This window comes from Lepisma saccharinum, chromosome 16 (genome assembly GCF_977018435.1).
Source record: "Lepisma saccharinum chromosome 16, izLepSacc3.1, whole genome shotgun sequence".
In the NCBI taxonomy this organism is placed as follows: Eukaryota; Metazoa; Arthropoda; class Insecta; order Zygentoma; family Lepismatidae; genus Lepisma; species Lepisma saccharinum.
In genome coordinates this window covers 12,330,857-12,352,989 of record NC_139244.1, presented here as the reverse complement: position 1 = coordinate 12,352,989, position 22,133 = coordinate 12,330,857, and the positions used below count along the sequence as shown (strand labels likewise).

The 22,133-nt window shown below is 39.3% G+C and overlaps 1 protein-coding gene across 2 annotated transcripts in view; it reads left to right on the top strand.

Moving 5' to 3' along the window:
• Positions 1–22,133, top strand: part of LOC145999917 (cyclin-dependent kinase-like 4) — a 145,401-nt gene that overhangs the window by 48,974 nt on the left and 74,294 nt on the right. The window contains exon 1 of one of the 2 annotated variants that reach the window (XM_083137199.1): positions 11,894–11,998. The exons of the other annotated variant lie outside the window; for it this stretch is intronic. The gene's annotated coding sequence lies outside the window, so the exon portion shown is untranslated. Of the gene's footprint in view, positions 1–11,893; positions 11,999–22,133 lie in introns of those variants that run through there. 2 annotated transcript variants of the gene reach the window in all.

Below are 22,133 nucleotides of genomic sequence, written 5' to 3'. Positions count from 1 at the left end.
GGGTAATCGGGACTGGGGCTACAGGATAAAGTGGGATCCAGACCACTGTGTAGTTCTACCGGGGATCGAACGTGAGACCCCTTGAATACAATTCGAGATAATTACTACTAATTTCATCGAGGAAACTCAAGGACTTATTTGGGGAGGGGTCCGGACCCCTCCCCAAGAAAGACTTTCCAAGTGCAAAAATTAAATAATGAAAATATATTTGTGTAGCATTCATTTATTACATAATCGATGGTTATAATTTCCTTTGAACTTATTGATTGATTTGTAGTTTCTAAGTCCACTTTTTGTACAGAAAGGCTAATCGGGACTGGACTTACAGTTTAAAGTGAGATTCGAACCACTACTTGCATCCACCGGGTATCCAACCCGGGATCCCTTGATTACAAGGCAACGACGATACCACTGCGACATCGAGGAGGCCCACTCTTTGAACTTATTGGAAGAAAGATTGGAATTAGGGGGCTTAGAAGGACAGTACCAATTACCAAAGATTTATGATTGCACGCTACTATTTATAACAATATGCATAAAATATTAATCAGGAACTTTACTTTTCGCTAACCGGATCTAACATTCTCTTTTATTCAATAAATATTCAATTCTTCATCAATTTGAAATGAATTTCTTTGTCAGGGCACTTGTTTTTTATGCAAATTATGCCGATCTTAACTACAGGTAAGCTAGATAATGAATACGTGCTGTTATCCGATCTTTTTACCTATTTATGTGGTAATAATATAATTTTAACTTAAACATCATATTATTATTATTATTAGTATTATTATTATTCCTGACACAATTGGTTCGGTGTATTTCTAGATACGTGCCTTGGGAGGCACTTCAGAAATTACAGCGAAAGGAAGTGAGACAGTCGGGTGCTCTTTCAAACTCTAAATCTTGTTCTTGTCCCAAGTTATGTAAAAGCTCTCTCGTTTTCGTCTCGATCTCTGAATATAATTTCAATTATAGTCACATTAACTTCAACGCATTTTAAAAATACAATTTGTGTCTATACAAAGAACACGCTTGGGCAATACATTCACATTTAGAGAACACCGATCTATTTCATAAAGAGGTAAGACAACTATGCTGAAGGTAGATATTTAAATTTTAAAAATAATTCACTGCACATTCAATTATACTATATGTAATGTTATGTTATAATAATGGAACCCACATCTTGCAAATTTTTTAATTCTAGTTTCATTGATATTTTACTTTGGATATTATGTGAATACATTAATCGTGATGGAGGGAGAAAACACACCGGAACGACAAGTGACCGGCGACACATGTCGCTTGAGAATTTCACCAATCGAGCGTAGGCATGTGCTGCCTGTCATGCCGCTACGGTGTGAAACGTTGCTGCTGATTGGCTCGTTCCCAAGCGACATGTGTTGCGTGTCGCTTCGGTGTGAGTTCTCCCTAAGAGGGCGAGTGACAATGAATTCAATTACATCTTCATAGCTTCTTCGTGACTGTCGCTCGGATTGGGACTTTCTCTCAATATCGTGTATCATGTCGACTCGGTTTGTTGTTCGTGCATGTTTTGCTAAACTGAATAGGCTCTTGTTGCTTGATGTGAATGTCCCGTGTCGCTTGGGAACGAGCCAGTCAACAGCAACGTTTCTCAATGTAGCTGCAGACCGAAGTGACCTAGCGACACATACCTCCAGAGAACAATCCAATCAACAGCAACGTTTCACACAGCTGTAGAATAACATGTCATACAAGCCTTCGTTCAATTGGTGAAATCCTCAAGCGACACGGATATTTCACGCCGTCTAAAGCAAAATATTCACTGTGCATGCGCGAACAACAGGCTGGGCAACACGATGCACGGTATGAAAAAGAACTCAGTCCGAGGGACCCACAAGCAACAGACAACACAAGCTGAATGGTTGGTAGCATTTATTACTGAGAGCCAGTTACCAAGAGACACGTGTCGCCTGTCGCGTGTTGCTTCGATATGAAGTATCCCTAAAAGTAAGCAGCTTTTGAATAGTTAATAGGTAAACAGCAGTGACAGCGCCAGACTTTCTTACGTGGGAGAACTACTGGATACCTGTCAAAGATTTGGGTGGACCACATCTTCACATAAATATATTTTGATATTCAAATTTTACGTGATCGATACTAAGAGGGTTCCTACCCTTGCAGCCACTTCTGTAGCCTTTTTAGCACATATGCTCTTAAGCTGACAATAACTATTAGTTAATTATTTTCAAATGCCATTTAACATGAATTAATTCAGAGAACAACCAGTGTAGCATACAGGTATGAATAAGCGCATGATTTTCTAATGTCACTATATGTTTGCATTCACCACCTACCATAGTTTATCAGAAATATATTAATTTACATTGAAGAACGAGATCAGATCCTGCGTGGCCTAGGGACACGAGATCGAGTATGAGACTCCGTCTCTAAAATAGAGCCAAACCAGAATTGGAGGTAGGATATTTATTCCTTCTCATGTGTGAGCCGACGAGCTGTAGCTATGTATACAGTTGTGAAATACGTTTTCTACCACACTTTCCTTTTCGTTTTGGAGCAAAACTACCAGTTGCCCTGTAGTTTCTAATAATTTTTGACACCGCTGATTTCCCAACACCAGCCACTTCAGCGATTTGCCGCACAGTCATGGATGTGTTCTCACTCAATGTAATAATTCTAGAACGTTTGCTGGGTGTTATATCCATACTGAAAACACGTAGGAACACGGAGCACAACAAAAGCGTGTTTACTACAGCCAAGCACTCACAGAAGTCTGTTGGTTAATAATTGGCATTGCACCACAACGACAATAATGAAACAACAAAAATGCTTCAAACCTTGCAATTGTTGCAATTGTTGTAAACAGTATCAAGTACGCATCAAACAGTTAGCTGATACTACTAGTATAAGTTTATGTTACGTATTTATTGGATTATCTCCCATAAAGCGTGGAGAACTGTGGAAGGGTGATTTTTCTCTCTTTGTCCGCATTAATTTGCACAGCACTGTATGTGTGAGTGTGAGTGTGTGTGCCCGTATCTATAGGTTAGATTACCATTCTTATATGTATTTTTTCTTTGTATTTCTTATTTCTCTGTAATTTTAATATATATTTTTATTTTTCAATATTTTAATTATTTCACATTCATTTTTTTTGTAAACATGGTCAAGTGGAATAAAAGGCTCCACAGTCTTAACTTCGCCATGTAAAAGAAGACGAAATAAATAAATAAATAAATAAATATAGATACATTGTTTGAAAAGTAATAATAATTCAAAGGAATTTTAATGGTACACTTCTATGGTACGGCTAAATGATCGGGCAAGAAATTTTATGTTAATTGCGCAGTACTTCCACATTTATGGTAAACACCAACAAATACTGCTGTTTCGCTACATCTAACACGGATGATCTTTCTTCTTCCTCGCCGTTACCTCATTTCTGCAGGTTTCATTTTTTTAAATTAGTATTTCATACTCTCGGTCCCGACTACTTCAAACATACCTGAACGTTATTTATCAACTTCATTATTTACAGATTATCATAATCGAAATTACAATCATAAAGATAAATCGTAAGTGTCAACTGTGAACCTGTGCGCATTCATTTCACATATTCAGGCGAATTCAGTTTTCCGAGGTTCTAAGAGTTGAAACAAGACGCCAGCCCCATAGATCAGTCCCTGGGCAGGATTGGGGTTTGAGGCCTCCCTTTCCCCGCACTACTAAGCACCGACATTTTATACTTTCTTCTTATGCAATGGTTTTTAATATTTACATATTACAAATTGTGAAATGATGAAACAATTAAAACTCAGTAAATGAAACAACAACAATAATAATATACTAGAGCTTGGTGGCGTCCCTTCATCATCATCGCGATTAGCCGATGTTGGCTAAAAAATGACGCTAAATAACAGAAATTGAATAAAATATATAAATAATACTTGTTAAATTTGAAGATCAGTAAAGCCGGCGAATGGCAAAACTGTCATAAAAGTAACAACAATAACAGCAGCGCGGCGTAGCGACCATTTTATTTTCGGAAAAGGTTTGCGTTCCTAGAAACTACTCTATCCCTCTCCAGTAGTCGGGGCATCAACCCATCTCATGGTAGGTGTAAAGAAAATCCACCCACTGTTTATGAGTTAGACTGTAAATATTTATTTCCCACCAGAATACTTCCGATCTGCAGCAAATTTGAGCACCAGACCTTGAATATAGTTGTTTTTAATATACGAAGATAAAAAGATACTTGTTCGTCTAGAGAACAATCCAATCAACGTTCGTCTAATATCACTAAGGTAAGGACTTAGGGCAGTGCGGGCTATTCTCAAAATTATATTATTGGTATCCTGAGATCCATGCCAACCCTATTAAACAAACACTTCAACTACCCCAACTTACGAGGAATTCATACTCAAGCTCTCAGCCTCGAACCCCTGTCCTTTAGTAATTTCAAGAATCTGAAATATTATATGCAGATATTCTGAAAATACACAGTTTCATTTCATGCAATGTACAAAGAGAAATGTCATTCCTTTAAATTAACAGTTCCTGTCACGTTTCACACAGTTGTAGGATAACATGTCACACAAACCTGCGTTCAATCAAGCGACACGAATATTTCACACCGTCTAAAGCAAAATATTCACTGTGCATGCGCGAACAACAGGCCAGGGCGACACGATGCACGGTATGAAAAAGAACTCAGTCCGAGGGACACACAAGCAACAGACAACACAAGCTGAATGGTTGATTGCGTTTATTACTGAGAGCCAGTTACCAAGAGACACGTGTTGCTTCGATATGAAGTATCCCTAAAAGTAAGCAGCTTTTGAAGCACAGTATGAATAGTTAGTAGACAAACAGCAGTCACAAAACATATGTAATGATCTATCTATCTATCTATCTATATATATATATATATATATATATATATATATATATATATATATATATATATATATATAGAGAGAGAGAGAGAGAGAGAGAGAGAGAGAGAGAGAGAGAAAGTTGCCTATAAATCCGCACCCTAATCAAAACTTATTAAACATATCAAAACATATTTTTTCATTCATCAATTTTTTACGCTTACAATAACCTCTAATTATTACTAAATCAATTTTTGTATTTTCCATCTAATATCTTATTCTATTTAGCTCTTGCCAGTAGGCACTTTATCTTCATATGTACATTTTTTTTGGCCTCCATCTCATCAGACGTAGGCTATCATTCATTAATTTCCTCAATTATCTCATCCAACTCGTTTGCATTTCCACCCTTCTACATAGGAGTTGTAGCTTACCCGGCGACGTCAATTGAACAGGGGAGGTCAAATCAGCGTTAGCTTCCATCGTATACATTGCTCTCATCTTCAGGGATGAGATGTTGTTGCTATGTATGTGCTCGAAAAGTTGGAAGATAACGCCGATATAATCTGGCTGGTACACCTGTTCGAATCCTTCTACATGCTAAATTGAAACAACAATCTTTTGTAATCATTAAACAGGATGGAATAAATAGCGGGGAGGCTTTTGTAATATTAGTAATTTAAATTACATCCTCATTAAAAACTGAGCATCCTCGATGGCGAAGTGGTATCGTCGTCGCCTTGTAATCAAGGGATCCCGGGTTCCATGCCTGGCCCAGTCCCGATTAGCCTTACTGTGCATAAAGTGGACTTAAAACACCAAATCAATAAATCATTAAGAATTAATTTTAAAATTTTATAATGAATTTCGGGTGAAAGATTCAATATACTAACCTTCATTATTAATTCAATGCCTAGAGAATTATAAAAAATTTGGGGGAGGTTGTATTTATATACACGAACGCTCAGGAGCCAATAGAAGTTTACAACCTGCAAATCGGATTTTCTCTACCGATTCAATATCTCCAATGTTGTTTGTGCTGCACCTGATTCAAAATCGGTCATAATTTATTTCGGAAATTATTTTTGGGAGAATAAAGACAGTCGATAGGAGAGCTTGACTGCCGTTCGATTCCCGGAGGAGAGGGTGAGGAAAGTGGCCTCTCCCACTGCATGGGCTGCATCTACGTACAAGGGACTCTACTATACAACTTCGTGGGAGCATAGAGACGATCTGCATCGCCTCTATAAATAACCGAGACTATGAATATGTAAAGAGCCACCACCACCCACCCACCAATATGCCTTCAAAACACATTGCATAATACAGGTGGGTGGCTTTACCAATATCTTTCAAATACAAGTAGCTAATTATAGTAACAAAACATATTTTTATACATAATTGAATTTTTCAAAATTACAATAAAATAACAAAGCAACCCATTTTGTTGTAATTCTATAAAGAATAAGTTAACATAGGCCAGAATCGGTAAACTTCCCGTTCGGACAAATGTCGCAGTTGAAGTAGTGGCCTAAACAGGTAAAAACTGCTTACTGGCACGTAATCTGACTTAAATTTCGCATAAAGCAGTCTATTTTTTTAGTTTGAAAGACCTTGTGACATTTGTCGAGCCGGGATGAAGTTCTTCATAACTAATGAGATAAAGAAAAAGGAAAATTTAATTCGTAACACTACTAACGGACTTATTACGCCATTCGCATGATGTAATTAATAAATACAATAATTCTAATTACATGATTATTAAAAAGCAAACATTTCTTTGTAAATAATAATGTAAAATGCCTGTTTTTGAACAATCCCTCCCCTGTTGTAGGTTTGTTATCCATGAAATATCAATCTGGAAATTTTGTTTCACAGGTACCTGTCATAGAGTAATCCTTACGCTGTAAATATAATTTTTTTAGCTCCCCCATCGGAGACATCTGGGCTCAAAATTTTGAAAAAGAGAATCAAGAAACGATCAAAGAGCTATAACAGTAATTCAGTCGAAATACTCTGATATTACATAACTTCCCTAAAAAAAAGGCCTTAAACTTTAAATTTTGGTCAAAATCAATATGTTGAAAAAATACACGAAACATACAATGTAGTTTGAAATGAACTGAAAACAATGTTTCTTTACCCAAGCTAGATGAGTTATCATAATTACCGCAACTGTCTACAAAGGCTAAAAATGCCGCAAATCATAAGTCAAACATGACTGCAGTTTTTAAACGAAATCAAGTTTAGGAAAATACCATATTTTGCTTTAGACCTAATATTAATTAAAATATGCAAGTTTGATTAAATTAGTGCATATATTGCGTATCAGTGAAAGTTTTATAAAAATAGATCAAATACATTCACAGTGTTGGTTTTATGCAAGGATAATGTTGGAAAATTTTCCGCTTGAAATCATTCACACTGAGAATCGAACCTGGGTTTACTACGTGGCAGTCCCATGTCATATTTTCTCTGCTTTTCTCATATATCAGTTTTTACTCAGTTCCACATTTTTTCACATTCACATTCAGAACATAAACATCCATGTCTTACTCGGGATTCGAACCCGGGACCCTTGCTGTCGAAGCGCGCTGCGCTAACTACCTCGCCCCGGAGGTCAATAATAGACTACTGGGACTCCTTATTCGTTGAAGAGAAGAAGCTTTCACAATTATGTATGTTACAAGCCACATAATGTTGCTGCAGGACTCTATATTATCGTCTGGAATTTTGACACGAAATGGTAAGATCAGCTTTTGGCAGTGAAGACCCGAACAGCAAAACCTAGGACATGTCTGAGGAAAGAAATGACAAGGGTTTTACGACCTGTCAATCACTAACTGCCCGTGTACCGGAGGAGGCGTGTTCTTGAGGAGCCTCGCGAAGCGGGCCTGGACAAAACATCTGGTGGTGTAAACGCTGTGCGCGCTCTATCGGCAGAAGGAAGGCGAATTCGGAAAAGGCCTTTCCATGATATACAGTCTTAAGGCGGGCTTGTCCAGAGCAGAATCAAGTCGCCGAATACATTAAGCCTTTGGGGATAATGCTGTGAATGAACACACCGATAACAATTTTGTTCCAGAAGTTCAGGTCGGGAGATCTCTCACTTTGTGAAGAACTCCGCAGTGGCTGACACAGTGACGAGGCCCTGAAGGCGGCCATACAGGAGGACAGCAGCCTAAGGTGTGGTGAGCTTGCCAACCACTTCCAGGTTTCCGATGAAAGAGCCAGACTGCACCTGCACCACATAGGGAAGATGTTGAAGTTGAGCAAGAGGGTACCTCATACACTGTCGGAAGGCAAGGAGCAACAATGAGTAACAGCCTGTTTCTCATTGCTTTCTTGGCACCGCAAGTCTGTCGAGTGCTCACCAGTTATGAAAAGTGAGTCATATATGACTCTCCCAAACACTTGTCAACATGGGACCCTGTTCCTTAAGCCGCAAGACCACCTTTACACCCATGCAAGATCATGCTCTGTATGGTGGACTAGTCACCAAATGAAATGGTGCACTATGAGCTGCTACCAATGGACCAAACCATCACTGGAGACCTCTACTCGCAGCAGTTGGAATGTGCGCAACAGACACTGAAGCATAAGGAGCCAGCATTGGCTAATCGCAAATGTGTACTGCTTCTTCACAACAATGCCAAGCCGCATGTGGCGTGGGTGGCCAGGGATACCAAACAGTGACTTGGCTGGGAGACACTGTGCCATCCACTGTACTTCCCGGGCCTTGAGCCAACATATTATCTCCTCTTCCATTTCCTGGACAACCATATTCGTGGAAAATCGTTTGCAAATGAGGCAGACTTGCGGCAAGCACTCATGGACTTCTTTCCATCCGAGACCCCCGAGTTCTATCGCCAGGGCATTGCACAGCTGGAGGCATGTTGGCAAAAGGTGCTGGATGCCGATGGGGATTACTTTGAGGACTAACGGTATGTGACATTTGCTACATACCTTTTTGTTTCTGATGATCAAAAACGGCAAGAATTTTTTTTGGTTACCTATATTATAATTTAGCATTTAGAAGCGTCATCTAGATTTGCGTTTCCGCCGATCGTTTGGCATTCATCCGCTACGAACGAGTCATAAGAAGCTTTATTTCTAGCACACGATTCAATTAGGAAAGTTTCGCGTATAAATTCAGTGAAAAGGAAAAGTAAAGCAGTGTGAAATATTTGAAGCAGAACGCTCTACACAACACTGCACATAATAACACAAGGTTTGCGACAGAAAACACTTTCCCAACGGCCGGGTAGGGGCGCCAATGAAACAACTTCCCTTTGACTTTCATCCTTGCATTGCAGTCATTGGGTTTGGGTAACTCAAGGCTACACATAATCGTGTAGCCTGGTGTAATTAAAGCTCCAGGAATTCCTTCATCAAAGGTCCACTTCCCTGTAGACCGGTGGTAGTTCCTCTAGCAAGTAATTTTGAAGAGCCACTGACCTTCAACATCGCAGGAGCAATATTGTGTTTGTGTCTCGTGCCTTAACTCGTGCTTGTGTTCAGTGTGTTTGTGTGATGAGGTTCTTCTTGTAGAAGTAGATTTGTGGAGGAAAGATGTTCCGAAAGACAATTTCGTACGGGTACGTTGTAATTTTCTGCATTTTTTTTTCTAAAATAATTTCTGGCACTTCACAGAAGTATATTATGCACTGAGACCCGTAGGCACGTAGCCAGGGAAAGGGCTAGGGGGGGCTGAAGCCCCCCCCGAAATCCTACAAATGTATCATTTAAATAGTGTATAGTGGTAATTAATTTTACTTCCTTAGCAGGATTAAACATCTTGTGTAATAAGTTGTAATATATTGAGAAATTCATCTTCGGGGCTTCTCCCCCCCTTTTTATGCCTTTAGATGTCGGCTGCTGGTAAGGGATGAGCCCCAACCGAAATAAAATTCTGGCCACGTGCCTGGAGACCCGGGTTTATAGGGTAAGGCACGTGAACACCGTCCCATGAAGACACATTAAGGGGATGTGGGGGGGTAGGGCCCCACACATTCTCTATCTCGGCAATTTTGGAGATGATGTGAACAGCAACACGCCCTGACAGCCTTTACCCCCCAAGGTTGCCCCCAGGTACCCATTGATTTGAGGCTGGGTGAGCTGGTGTGGTAAGCATGCATACAGATATTGAATTTTCATTTGCTGTAGAATGTCTAAAAGGTTTAGGCAGTGACGTTGACACGTTCTTTGGTCTAAAGAACATGATTTAACTAAAGGAGTAAATAATCAGTTGACATGAAAGACTCGAAAGCATTCGAGTGATGCCTCTCAGGGTATGGGTTAATATCTCTCTGTTAGTTTGTCAAATAAAAATCAAAGTCAAGTCTGCACTAAGAAAAAGGAAGTCTATTTTACTTCTTTGCAAACTAAATACTTATATGCCTAACATATAATCCATGCCACTCAAATAAATTAAATTTCTTATTTTTTTTATTTGCATTTTACTTGGGATTACCGCTAAGCAGTTTTTCCCATATCTATATATGTACTGTACATAAACTTACATTTTTTAGAACATTATTATTAAAAGATACTATAAACAATTTTTTTTCTACTAAATAGTTAAGCCACATTTTCTAAAAAAAAAAGATAACAATATATATCCAACTGTAAGGTTAGGTTCACAAATCAAAGATTCCAAACACTGAGGAAAAGGAATTTCACAGTTTATAAGAGTTTTATAGAATGTCTCTCTTTCTTGTGTGTATCTATTACACTCAAATATGATATGGTGTATATCTTCCTTGTTGCCACATGTACAGTTTGGGTTTTGTACAATCCGGATCTTTTGTAAATGACTTTTAGTAGTTGTATGTCCTGACCTAATACGATTTAGTAATACTATCACATTCCGTGAACCTTGAACTTTTGTAAACCAAGGCCTCATTCTATTGAAATTAGCTATCCTCTGATAAAAGCTGCCTGCATTTTGAAATTCACCTTTGCACCATTCCGTCCAGTTTTCCTTCAACTTTTTCTTCACCCTCGGTAGAAGGTCTGTGTACCAGGTTTTCAGCTCCAGAACAGGTTGAATTACCCTAGCTTGTTTTGCATACAAATCTGCCATATCATTTCCTAAATTTTGACAATGTGCTTTAACCCAGGTTAAATTAAACTTCTTATAATTCAACTTGATCACTCTATTCAGAAACCGAGCCCGAACTTCCAAGTCAAGACAAAAGACACTCGTAATTGCCATGGTAACAGCCCTTACAAGATAAGTATATGCAGGTAAGTCACTATCCTGATATTATCAGTGATAGGTAAATTACAGAAATTAAGATTAAAGAACAATCAACATTTGTACAAGAGAAAATATAATTAATAACAATAAATATCAGTGCAATGGGAAGGAACGTGCCAACGTGCCCAAGGCGGGGTTGGTGGAGGTTATAACCTCCCTTTGGCCTACGCCAAAGGTAGGAAAATATGACAAAATGAGGGCAGACTACCAAGAAAAAGTATACATAACCCCTCCCTTTCGAAAATTCTGGGCATGCCACTGGGTTTAGGCATCTAGAGGCCACGGAACCACTTCTCTTCACGGGCGCATCTGTGTGGGGGAGACGCCATATTTGAAATGACAAAAATGACATTGTGATGCTCGCCTAATCAGTGTTGCACCCTTGAGGTCGTTTTGTAAATAACAGTCGATCTCTGATGTATAAATTTGACCTGCATGCAGTCTGTTCTATAATGTTTATCGGATTATTAAGGTTCTCATTCGACACTCCCTCGTAAAAAAAAAAAAAACTCAACGTAAGTGTACTTTTCTGCAGCAAGCTTACCACAACGGGACTAGAACAAAAGGACGGTCCCTTAGGTCCAGTCCTGCGGTCACACGGTCGCCGTATCGACGTTTGCAAGCCCGTTACCCGCACGGGTAAATGTCACGCAAACCTGGTTCCCATAGTTACGTATAGTGCGAGGAACGCATTAGCCGACATAGGAAGTACCTTCGCATCCAGATTAGTCCGCTAAGCAACCTGCAGGGCTGTGCAGCACATCTGGACCGTTTCTTCCACGTCTGCTGGTCGATTGAGGAGTTGTTCCCAGGAATTCAGGATTGACTCCTTCACATCGAGGCTTTCCTATCGAAGGTAAGTGGTCTCGTGGCGTGTTGCGGGAAGTTATTCTTTTGGGTCGATAGCTTCGAGTTCTGAAGTTACTGAACTCTGTTGTGACATAAATCGAGTTTGTAGGCTTCCTTCTGAACCGCTTGTTGCACGGTCGACTTTTTAAAGAATTCTGCATTGGTGCTGGGAGAATGAGGATACCTGAAAGCACTGGCGCATGCAGGGGGTAACTGATGAAAGGATGTATTTAAGGGGGGTCCGGACCCCTCCGAAAGACTGACCAAGTACTAAAATTAAATAATGGAAATTGCTTGTTTAACAGTTGTTGTATAATCAATGGTTATACTCGTAATTTCCTCTGAACTTATTCGGAAGGCGAGGATTATATTGGGATCATACTGCTTTGATCAAAGATTTATGCTCGTACACTCCTATTTATGATAATATGCATAAAATATTAATAAGAAACTTTACCTTTTGTCAACTGGATCTAACACACCTTTTTGTTATTCAATAAACATTCAATTCTGCATCTATTTGACATTAATTTCCTTGCCAGGACACTTGTTTTTATGCAAATTATGCCGATTTTAACTACAGGTAAACTAGATAATCAATGTGTGCTGTTATATCTATATCTTTATTCCGCCTTTTAACTTATTTGTGTAATAATAAGGTAATATTAATTTATTTATATATTTTAATTATTATTTATTTTATTTAATATAATCATATTAAAGAATTATATTTGAATTATTTTAATTTAAACATTATTATTATTATTCCTGAGACACTTGATTCGGAGCCCCCGCGAAATATATTTCTAGATACGTGCCAGAGCTGATGGGGCTACAGCCCCTCCAGAAATCAGTGAAGATCTCCAAAAAAACTAAAGTTGTAAATGCAACCCTCCCCCTCTCAAGATGATAACCAATTACCATTTGTGTCTTCTAGTGCAATTTTATTACAGTGAAAACCACCTAATTAACTCTCTAGCATTCTTAAACCCGAAAGTTTATGGCTGCAGCAATACAAGCCTAACTGGTCTGTCCCTATTCTGGGCAAGATCAATCCAATCTTTTCCGATTTCCTTTAGGTCCATCTCAATGTTATCCCTCGATCTTCGTCTTGGTCTTTCTACAGGTCTCTTACCATGAGTGAAAAGCACCAAATATGCGAAATACTTTATTGTGTGTCCCGCCCCTCTAGAACGAAGCAATCCAGCTTTACAGCTCCAGCCCCCCCCCCCCCCCGAAAAATCTCCTGGGTACAGTTTTGATGGAAAATAGCATCTTCCATGCATGAACCGTACCGAGTGTATTTTCCAAAGATTTGTTGCAGTGAATTTAAATTCCGCCATCTTGAAACGAGTTGACCGATTTCGTTCGAATGCAATACCGGGTCAGTTCTTCCAGGTATCTATGTTATAAAATATTCAGCCCAATAGCTCTAAATTTACGTAAGTCATGATAATCACAGAATGGTTGACTTGCCTCCCTGTTGAGGCAACGGGGGACATGGTCCCCCTCCTGGAAAATGAATGTCAACCAATAATTATATATTACATACATGTAATTTCATTTCAGTCACAGCAATCTCTGTTAATTAATAGAAGGGCATTGCATAACACGATAACTTCAAACTGAAGGAGTGTTTTTATAAGGGGATAATATTATTCAGGCCGAAAAATACCTTGCTTACCCCTCCCTGGAAAAAAAAACCTGCAGACATCCAGGCGTGTTAGCCATCCCTATCCCACTTAAATTCCATTGCCAAATATTAGCCTTAATACCTCGATGATTTTAGTTGAATAGGCTAACTTACACAGGTGCGAATATATAAATATACATCATGGCACTTGTAACGGCTAACGTAGAGGTGTAAGTGTTAGTTTTCTACTCCTCGAGTTTGAATGGAGTTTTTAACAGGTCCGTAGCTAGAATTGATCTCCAGGGAGGGGGGGGGGGGTTCACGGGTTATCAGAGGGGGCTTTGTAAACCAAGTCAATTTTATAAACATTGGCAGTATTAAATGAAGGTAAATGATGCGTGGGTGTGTCGAAGAGCGAGGGGGTCATTAAGTTATATAAAATGTATAAATATCATACAAATGGTACATTTTTCTACATGTTTTAAAACATCTCTTGATATGTTAATTGAGTGATAATGAAATTATCCTTTACACACTCCATACTACTTTAGATGGTACAGCTATTTATACGTATCACATAGAACAAAATGCACAATTTTCAATCACAGTGCGTGCAGTACATTCCACAAGATGAGCGAATGTAATAGCGGCTGTTCATGTTCTGTGCATTTATCCTTAAAGTTGTGAACTGTCCACATTTTCACTTTTCACTGCAAACAAATTACACAAAATAGTTTTATCTAATGTCAAGGGGGACTGATGGCAGTGCCAGGGGGGGCTGTCGCCAGTTCCAGGGGGGCTAAGCACCTGCCGGGCTACGGACCTGGTTTTTAGAGTCCACTTTTTGTACAGATAGGCTACTCTGGACTGGACCTATAGTTAAATTTGGGACCCGAACCACTATGTGCCTGCACCGGGTATCGAACCCGGGACCTCATGATTACAAGACAACAACGTTACCACTACGCCATCAGGAGACCGTATATACCTCGAGACTAATGCATAAAACACAGTACGAGGTTCGGATTTGTGGCCTAATATATCACACAGAAATCTAAATGCATCTTATCGATTGATGCATTAAAGTGTGTTTTATGGATTCTTCAAAGAATCAGATTCACATTTGATGCATTTGGGTGCATTTTTGTATGTCGTGAAAGAAACACCGAAGTGCATCATTTGATTCAAGTGAGGATTTCTTTCAGTCGAGATGCACTTCAATGCATCAGTTGATATTCCTTGATGCACCTTCCTGCATCTTTTTGGATGATGCACTTAAACGATTCGTCTGAGCTACAGAGTTTGTGTAGCTCAGACAAAATGTTTAAGTGCATCATCCAAAAAGATGCATCCTGGTGCATCAAAACGCATGAACTGATGCATTGAAGTGCATCTCGACTGAAAGAAATCCTCACTTGAATCAAATGATGCACTTTGGTGTTTCTTTCACGACATACAAAAATGCACCCAAATGCATCAAATGTGAATCGATATGATACATTTTGTTCTATGAGTGAACGGAGGTAAGGAGGAGGGTGGTTTCAACCCAGGACCTCCATATGGAAAGGGATTCCACTTCAAAGAGAAAAAAAAATGAAGGGATTACAAAACGAAACTGTATTGTAGATATGTGATAAAACATACATTACAAATAACGATCTGGTATTACTTGATGTAATAGAACTACAATTACACAAACACACACACTTACAACTCGAGAAAAATTAGGCCGAGACTATCAAATCTCGTCTAGTGATCCAGTCTTTGGCGAAGCCTTAGAACAATGGCGCACAACAACACGAAAAATGAAAGCATTAGTTAAATACAGGGAACAGATTTATATGTATATACATATTTACGTACGAAGCAAAAATCATATATATTTTGTATTATCTTCGTGCATCATGGCATGTAGATTCGAGAAATTTCGTTCTTCTTTTCGTACATATTTTGGCCCATATTTTACATATTTTAGTTATTTTTGCATATTATTTCCATATTTCAGGACATTTCTCAACATATACTCCATAATCGCGCAATAACTACATGTCCCCGTGTAACCGAAAGAGTTGGGTGCATTTCTTGCGAATAAAGGACGTATTACACGGAACTGGAAATCCAGTTACTTGGCGCTGAACTGACTACCTGCCCGGATGTGATGGCTGCCTGGCTGGCTGCTTGACTGGTTTGGAGTAATACGAGATGTTCAAATTGCTACTGGCTCTCCTCGACTGGATTCAATGGAACAGCCAATCAGAGCAAAGTTTGGGCATGTGAAGAAAATCTGTGAGTTTGCAAAGGGGAGTTTTTTGTCTGTGGTTTCTGAGTGTTGGATGTTTTTGTTATTGTTTCTCGATAAAAAGAAAGCAACGAGATGACGTGCAGTGCATTCGTGTTCAGTTTATTAATATTTAGGTATTTATGCAAAGCGATGAGATGTGTACGTGACAAATAAAATTAGCCGAAATTGAAAATCCTTATTATTACAAGTGTTTTAAATTAAATGTTTAATTTTTTTCTAATTTCTGAATGAATCCTGCGAATCTCATGTATGAATATTGAATATGCATGCCCGAGTTAATTAAAAAGCTTGTTTGGTACGCATTGATTACTACTCTATATTTTTTTCGAGCCAATCTCTAGTCCATACTTTTCTTTTTTAATTTTTAATAAAATCACAAAGCAGTAATTCTCCTACAACATTCTTCAAATTGCTCGTTCATCTTTACAGTACAGATTGTCTGTTCTGCGCAATGTCTTATGGGAACAAAAGTCGATCGACAAGTACGCGGTAACAAGTATCGTGCGAGGCGAAAACTAGGAAATAGGTAGCCAGTCTAGCGCCAACTAGGGCATTCCTACTGGAAATCCAGTTTCGTGTGATTCAGGCTTAACTGACAAAGTCCGAAGCGAGGTTAAACAAGCGAAAATGGACGACCTTTTTTATACCCTCCAATTGCGTTAATTTCAAGTTTTCTGTCACCCGAACACATACAGTATATACGTATTTCAATTTTACACTTCCCAACTGTTTGCTTTTGCTATTGTAACACACTTGAAATTCATGTTTGTTCACAATTGTTGTCAACAATAGAGAATGAGCGCTCAAGCTTCGGCTCCTGGTTGTTACAAACGTAATTTTGGCAAAGTTGGAAGAGAGTCCAAAATCGAACAGCCCACTGCGAACCCCACCCTCGCTACTAGTTGTGTGATCGTCATTAGCGCCAGAAGCAACGATTTTGTGGCACACGTAAGGGATTCGCATCTGGTTCCTCTTCAAGACAGTCACGACAGGAGCACCAGAAGCAACGATTTTTTGGCACACGTACGGGATTCGCATCTGGTTCCTCTTCAAGACAGTCACGACAGGAGCACCAGAAGCAACGATTTTTTGGCACACGTACGGGATTCGCATCTGGTTTCTCTTCAAGACAGTCACGACAGCAGCGCAAGAAGCAACGATTTTGTGGCACACGTACGAGATTCGCTTCTGGTTTCTCTTCAAGATAGTCACGACAGGAACACCAGAAGCAACGATTTTGTGGCACACGTACGGGATTTGCTTCTGGTTTCTCTTCAAGATAGTCACGACAGGAGCACCAGAAGCAACGATTTTGTGGCACACGTACGGGATTCGCTTCTGGTTTCTCTTCAAGACAGTCACGACAGAAGCACCAGAAGCAACGATTTTTTGGCATACGTACGGGATTCGTTTCTGGTTTCTCTTCAAGACAGTCACGACAGCAGCGCCAGAAGCAACGATTATGTGCCACACGTACGGGATTCGCTACTGGTTTCTCTTTAAGACAGTCACGGTAATAGTTACAATGCCGAGACTGTATTTTATGTAGTTCATGTAGTGTTATATTCTTAAAAAGGTAAATATTTACAATTTTAAGGCTATATTTAACTCCTATTTTGATGAAAATAACTAAATATGTATTTACACATTTAGCACATTTTTACTACAATATAAATCCGTTCCCTGGTATGATACAAGTTCTAAGGTTATTTGACTGAGGTCATTTGATCAACCAATGATTGTTCACTTCGTCTAACTGACTCACTCATATACACCCGCCTAGTACCTGTAATAATCTGTTCACACAGGACGGTGCAATGCTCTAAAAAAGTGACTCCACCGAGAAGCGCAACTAAGCAATCACTTTGAAGCGAGTCTCATAGTCAGGCAAACCCGCATTACACAACAGATTGGCGCATTACATAACACGCAAGGGTATTTTTGTAATGTCAATGATGACAACAGAGGGCTCTGTAAAAATACTAATTAAATAGGTTGACATTCAGTTGTTTTGTTTCGTTGCTTATGCAGACATCCCCGATGGCATAGTGGTAGCGTCGTCGCCTTATAATCAAGAGGTATCGGGCTCGATACCCGGTGCAGGCACATTGTGGTTCAGATCCCACTTTAAACTGTAGGTCAAGTCCCGATTAGCTTTACTGTGTATAAAGTGGACTTAAAACACCAACTCGTTATTTATGCCTCTTCCACATTCAGTTCTTCAACTGATGTTACTTATGTTCATAGGCGCCAGAAAAAGGGGGGGGTACATGATAATCTCTTCATTTGATTGATTGATTTGGTTTATTTTACTTTGCTTTTCTGCTACTTTTGGCTAACCGCGAAGATGAGGATGAGCTATGATATCATGAATTTGACGAAGGGGCATTCACCAAGAACACCCATGCCGGGATCGAACCCGGGATCCATGGAGATCGGCAGGTCTGACCTTTCCTTGTATAAGAATGATGGCATACATAATCTATATTTCGTCGATTTATTTTTTGGTCTTCATGTTCTTCCTTGCTTTTTCTCTCTCAATTCTCCTGCTCTCTCTCTTTCTTCCTCTCTCTCTCTTTCTCATATTGTTCTCTTTTTTTTTGTTTTCCTTCTCTTCTTCTTACTGTTTTTTCTTTCCCTTTCTGTCCTTAGCTTCTTATTTGTCTCTCATTTCTCCCTCTCTCTGTATGCATGTCTCTTATTTCTTCTTTATCTTTCCTATGTATCTAACTCTAACTAACTCTCTAGCCTTCTTAAACCCGAAGGTTTATGGCTGCAGCAACACATGCCTTCCATCTGACCCTATCCTGGGCAAGATCAGTCCAATTTTTTCCATCTTTTCCATCTCAACGTTACCCCTCCATCTTCGTCTTGGTCTTCCTACACGTCTCTTACCATCAGGTTTCCCAACAAGAATCCTCTAAACTCTTATCTCCTCTCCCATTCGTGCCATATGGCCTGCCCACCTAAGTCTTCTCGATTTAATTATTCTAATAATATCTGGACATGAATACAAATTATGCAGTTCTGAATTATGTAACCTTCTCCACTTACCTGTCTCCTCATCCAATTATTTTTCTAAGGATTTTGTGTGTGACTGTCATCCTTATTTCACTCAGTTTCTCCTTCTCTCATCCTTAATCTCTGCACTCGTGTACTACATTTATCTCCGTTAAAACGTTCCTTTGACACAGTAACAAGTAAGCGACGACAATATTCCCCACAATGTTTCCATTCTGACCCTGTTTACAGAATTTTCTGCAGACACTCATGCTTATATTACTTATTACTTTCCACACTCTTCTAGCGAAACAGGGGTGATGAACCTAAATGAAAACATGAACACGAGATGGCTCTGAGGTTACGAGATGCTATTCTCCACAACTCTATAGTAAATCCAACTGCCAATTTGAAGCGATCTCATCACTGAAGTTCAATTTTTTTCTTGTGAGTATATTTCATCAACTTGATCTAATCATCATTCATCTTCTTCGTAGCAATTAGCCAAAAGTGGCAGAAAACTGAGGGAAAATACGTAAAACACAATATACAAATGCTGTATCGAATGAAAATATATTCAATCGACACTATTATTTCCTTCCTTTATATGACGAATACGGTTTTCCACTTCATGATGGTACAATCACTTGATACTGAATAAATATGACAATGACGTGTCGAAGAAAGCCGAACATGGTGCAACGCAGGGGCAGCATTTCATGGAAGCAGCTGATTGCATTACCCACTCCTTTTGCTCGACGACAGAGCAGTAGAGGAAACGATCTCTTCTCGCTCCTCCTCATCTGCTTGTAATCCAAGGGTTCCGGATTCGATACCCGGTGGGGGCATATAGTGGTTCGCATCCCACTTTGAACTGTAGGTCCAATCCCAATTAGCCTGTCTGTGCATAAAGTGGAACGAAAATTCAATCCTCCTTTCCTCAAATCGTCAATAAAAAACATCCTTAAACTTATGCAGCCAGTTCAATCAACATGTGTTTCAGGTTGCAAACGTTCAGGATACGTTGGTGATTCTGCTGCAAAGATCTGTACGGTTTCGTTGTAAACATCAACCTATTTTTGTCCATCTTAGGATTCCCTTGCGTGTCCTTTCTTTCGCCTTTCTTTGGGTCACAGTGGGATTTGACAGTCGGAGGCGGATTTCGTGACGTCATCAACACACTGAATAGATTTTCTGCCGGTCACCTATTGTCTGCGTACGAGGGACATTTGCACATCGATCCGGTGACCCAGTTGCGACAAAGTGACATTGGAAATGCAAATACTGAAGGCGGTTGATATCCAAGGTCGACATATGCAGTCCTACTACTTGATCATGTTTATTATTATACAATATAAGCCGCAATTGTACCTATTTCAGAAATTGATCATATTATACGAATGTCTGCCACTGTGCCATTTTATTTGCTTAAGTAATATTTGCTCTGCATATCTATGAGGAAAATGTCCGCTGTAGTACTACTATTATTATTGTTACTTGTATTATTATTATTATTAATCATTAATCATGGTAAGGCCTCCACATGGAGATGATTTATTCTCTGTTCACTGCAAGATCAAAGCCAATGGGACAGTTTCTGAGGAATCCTATTGGTGGTTCGAATCGGACGTTGGAACATTTTTTGATTTGGGATGGTACAAACTTCAACCTACGCACTCGGACAGAAACACGCACAGGCACACAAAAAATATATGTAAATATATATTTACATATAAAGGCCATTCCATTTGAGAATAGGCCACAAGCTCACAATTTTTAACATAAAATTTTCATAACCCAGTAAGAAAAACAATATTCAAGAAATAACTTCAAGATTAGTTTTCAGTTTTGAAAACATGGAAAATCCGGAACAGATAAAGCTCTAGGTTTCATTCTACAATTTTGAACTCATTTTAAACAGATTTTACTTCCTTGTAAAGTTTCCCAAGAGCATAGATCAAGTGAGGATCAATTGAACCAGTTATACTACTAGGTGGCTTCTGGGATGTAGTATAGCTCATACGCGTGCGCAGACTCTCTGATTAGTGGGCAGGCAAAACATAGGGGGTGGGGTCAAGACACTTTCTGCCCCTAAAAATTCCTCCAGAACGTAAAAAATGTATTGTTGTCAATCTTGCATCCCCCACCCCCCTCCCCACCAATATTTATATGAAGTTGCCGCCTGTGGGCAAAAACCGTGATGAAAGTTTAGTCGGGAAAGAAAAAAACACATTCCATCTCACTGTTTTACTGTATTTACGGGTACAAAACAGAGGCGTATTTAAAGTGTGTGTCCTGACCATGTGAAAATCCCCTTAGTGTCATTCTAGGCGTATTATAGTTCAATTACGCATGAAATATTGCATACCCCTCCCCGTAGTTGCTTGGAACCTTCATACTTGAAAATACTTCATTTTCTCTAAGAGTATTATAATATCGTTTAATAATGGCGATAAGATTCCTCTACACTAAATTTCTAGGTGAAAGTATATAGAGCATGAACTTCCGGAGGGGGGAGGCATGAATGGCCCCACCTGCCCCTGGAAAATGAATGTTAACCTAAAAGTACATATTTGACACACATAATTTACATCAGTCACAGAAATTTACATGAATTATTGTAATGGGGATGCAGGAACGTGATCATTTCAAACTCAAGTGGTGTTTTTTGAGGGGGATACCTCGTTTACTCCCCTGGAAAAAATGCTTTGCTTGTCCCTCAATGGGAGAAATCTGCGGACGTTCATGATTAGGAGGGCAATTGCCCCTCCTTACACCCCCGTGCGTACGCCTATGGTTGCGAAAAGCGCCGAAACATTCCTCTGATTAGTAAAGACTTTAAGCTGAGGAACAAAAATTTCCATTCTCCATAACACGTTTATTACTGGTATTTTGAAAGAGCTTCATGTACTTTAATAATGAACCTAAAGATTCTCTGAGGTGAGGTAATCCATATTCTAGAACTCGCTGCTCTGTTATTTCTAATGCACGCTCATTTTGACAAATGCAAAACTGTGCCTCATCCCCTTAAATAATATCGCAAATCCACATTCATGTGGGTCGATGTTGAAGGATAGACGAAGGTTACCTACATATTAGAGCCCCGCCTCTTTTACCAGGGGCTGCATTTCTTTAACACGTCCCTAACCATACCATGACGGTTATCTTCACGGGTAACTAAAAACAAAAACATTGTCACTAAGCGAC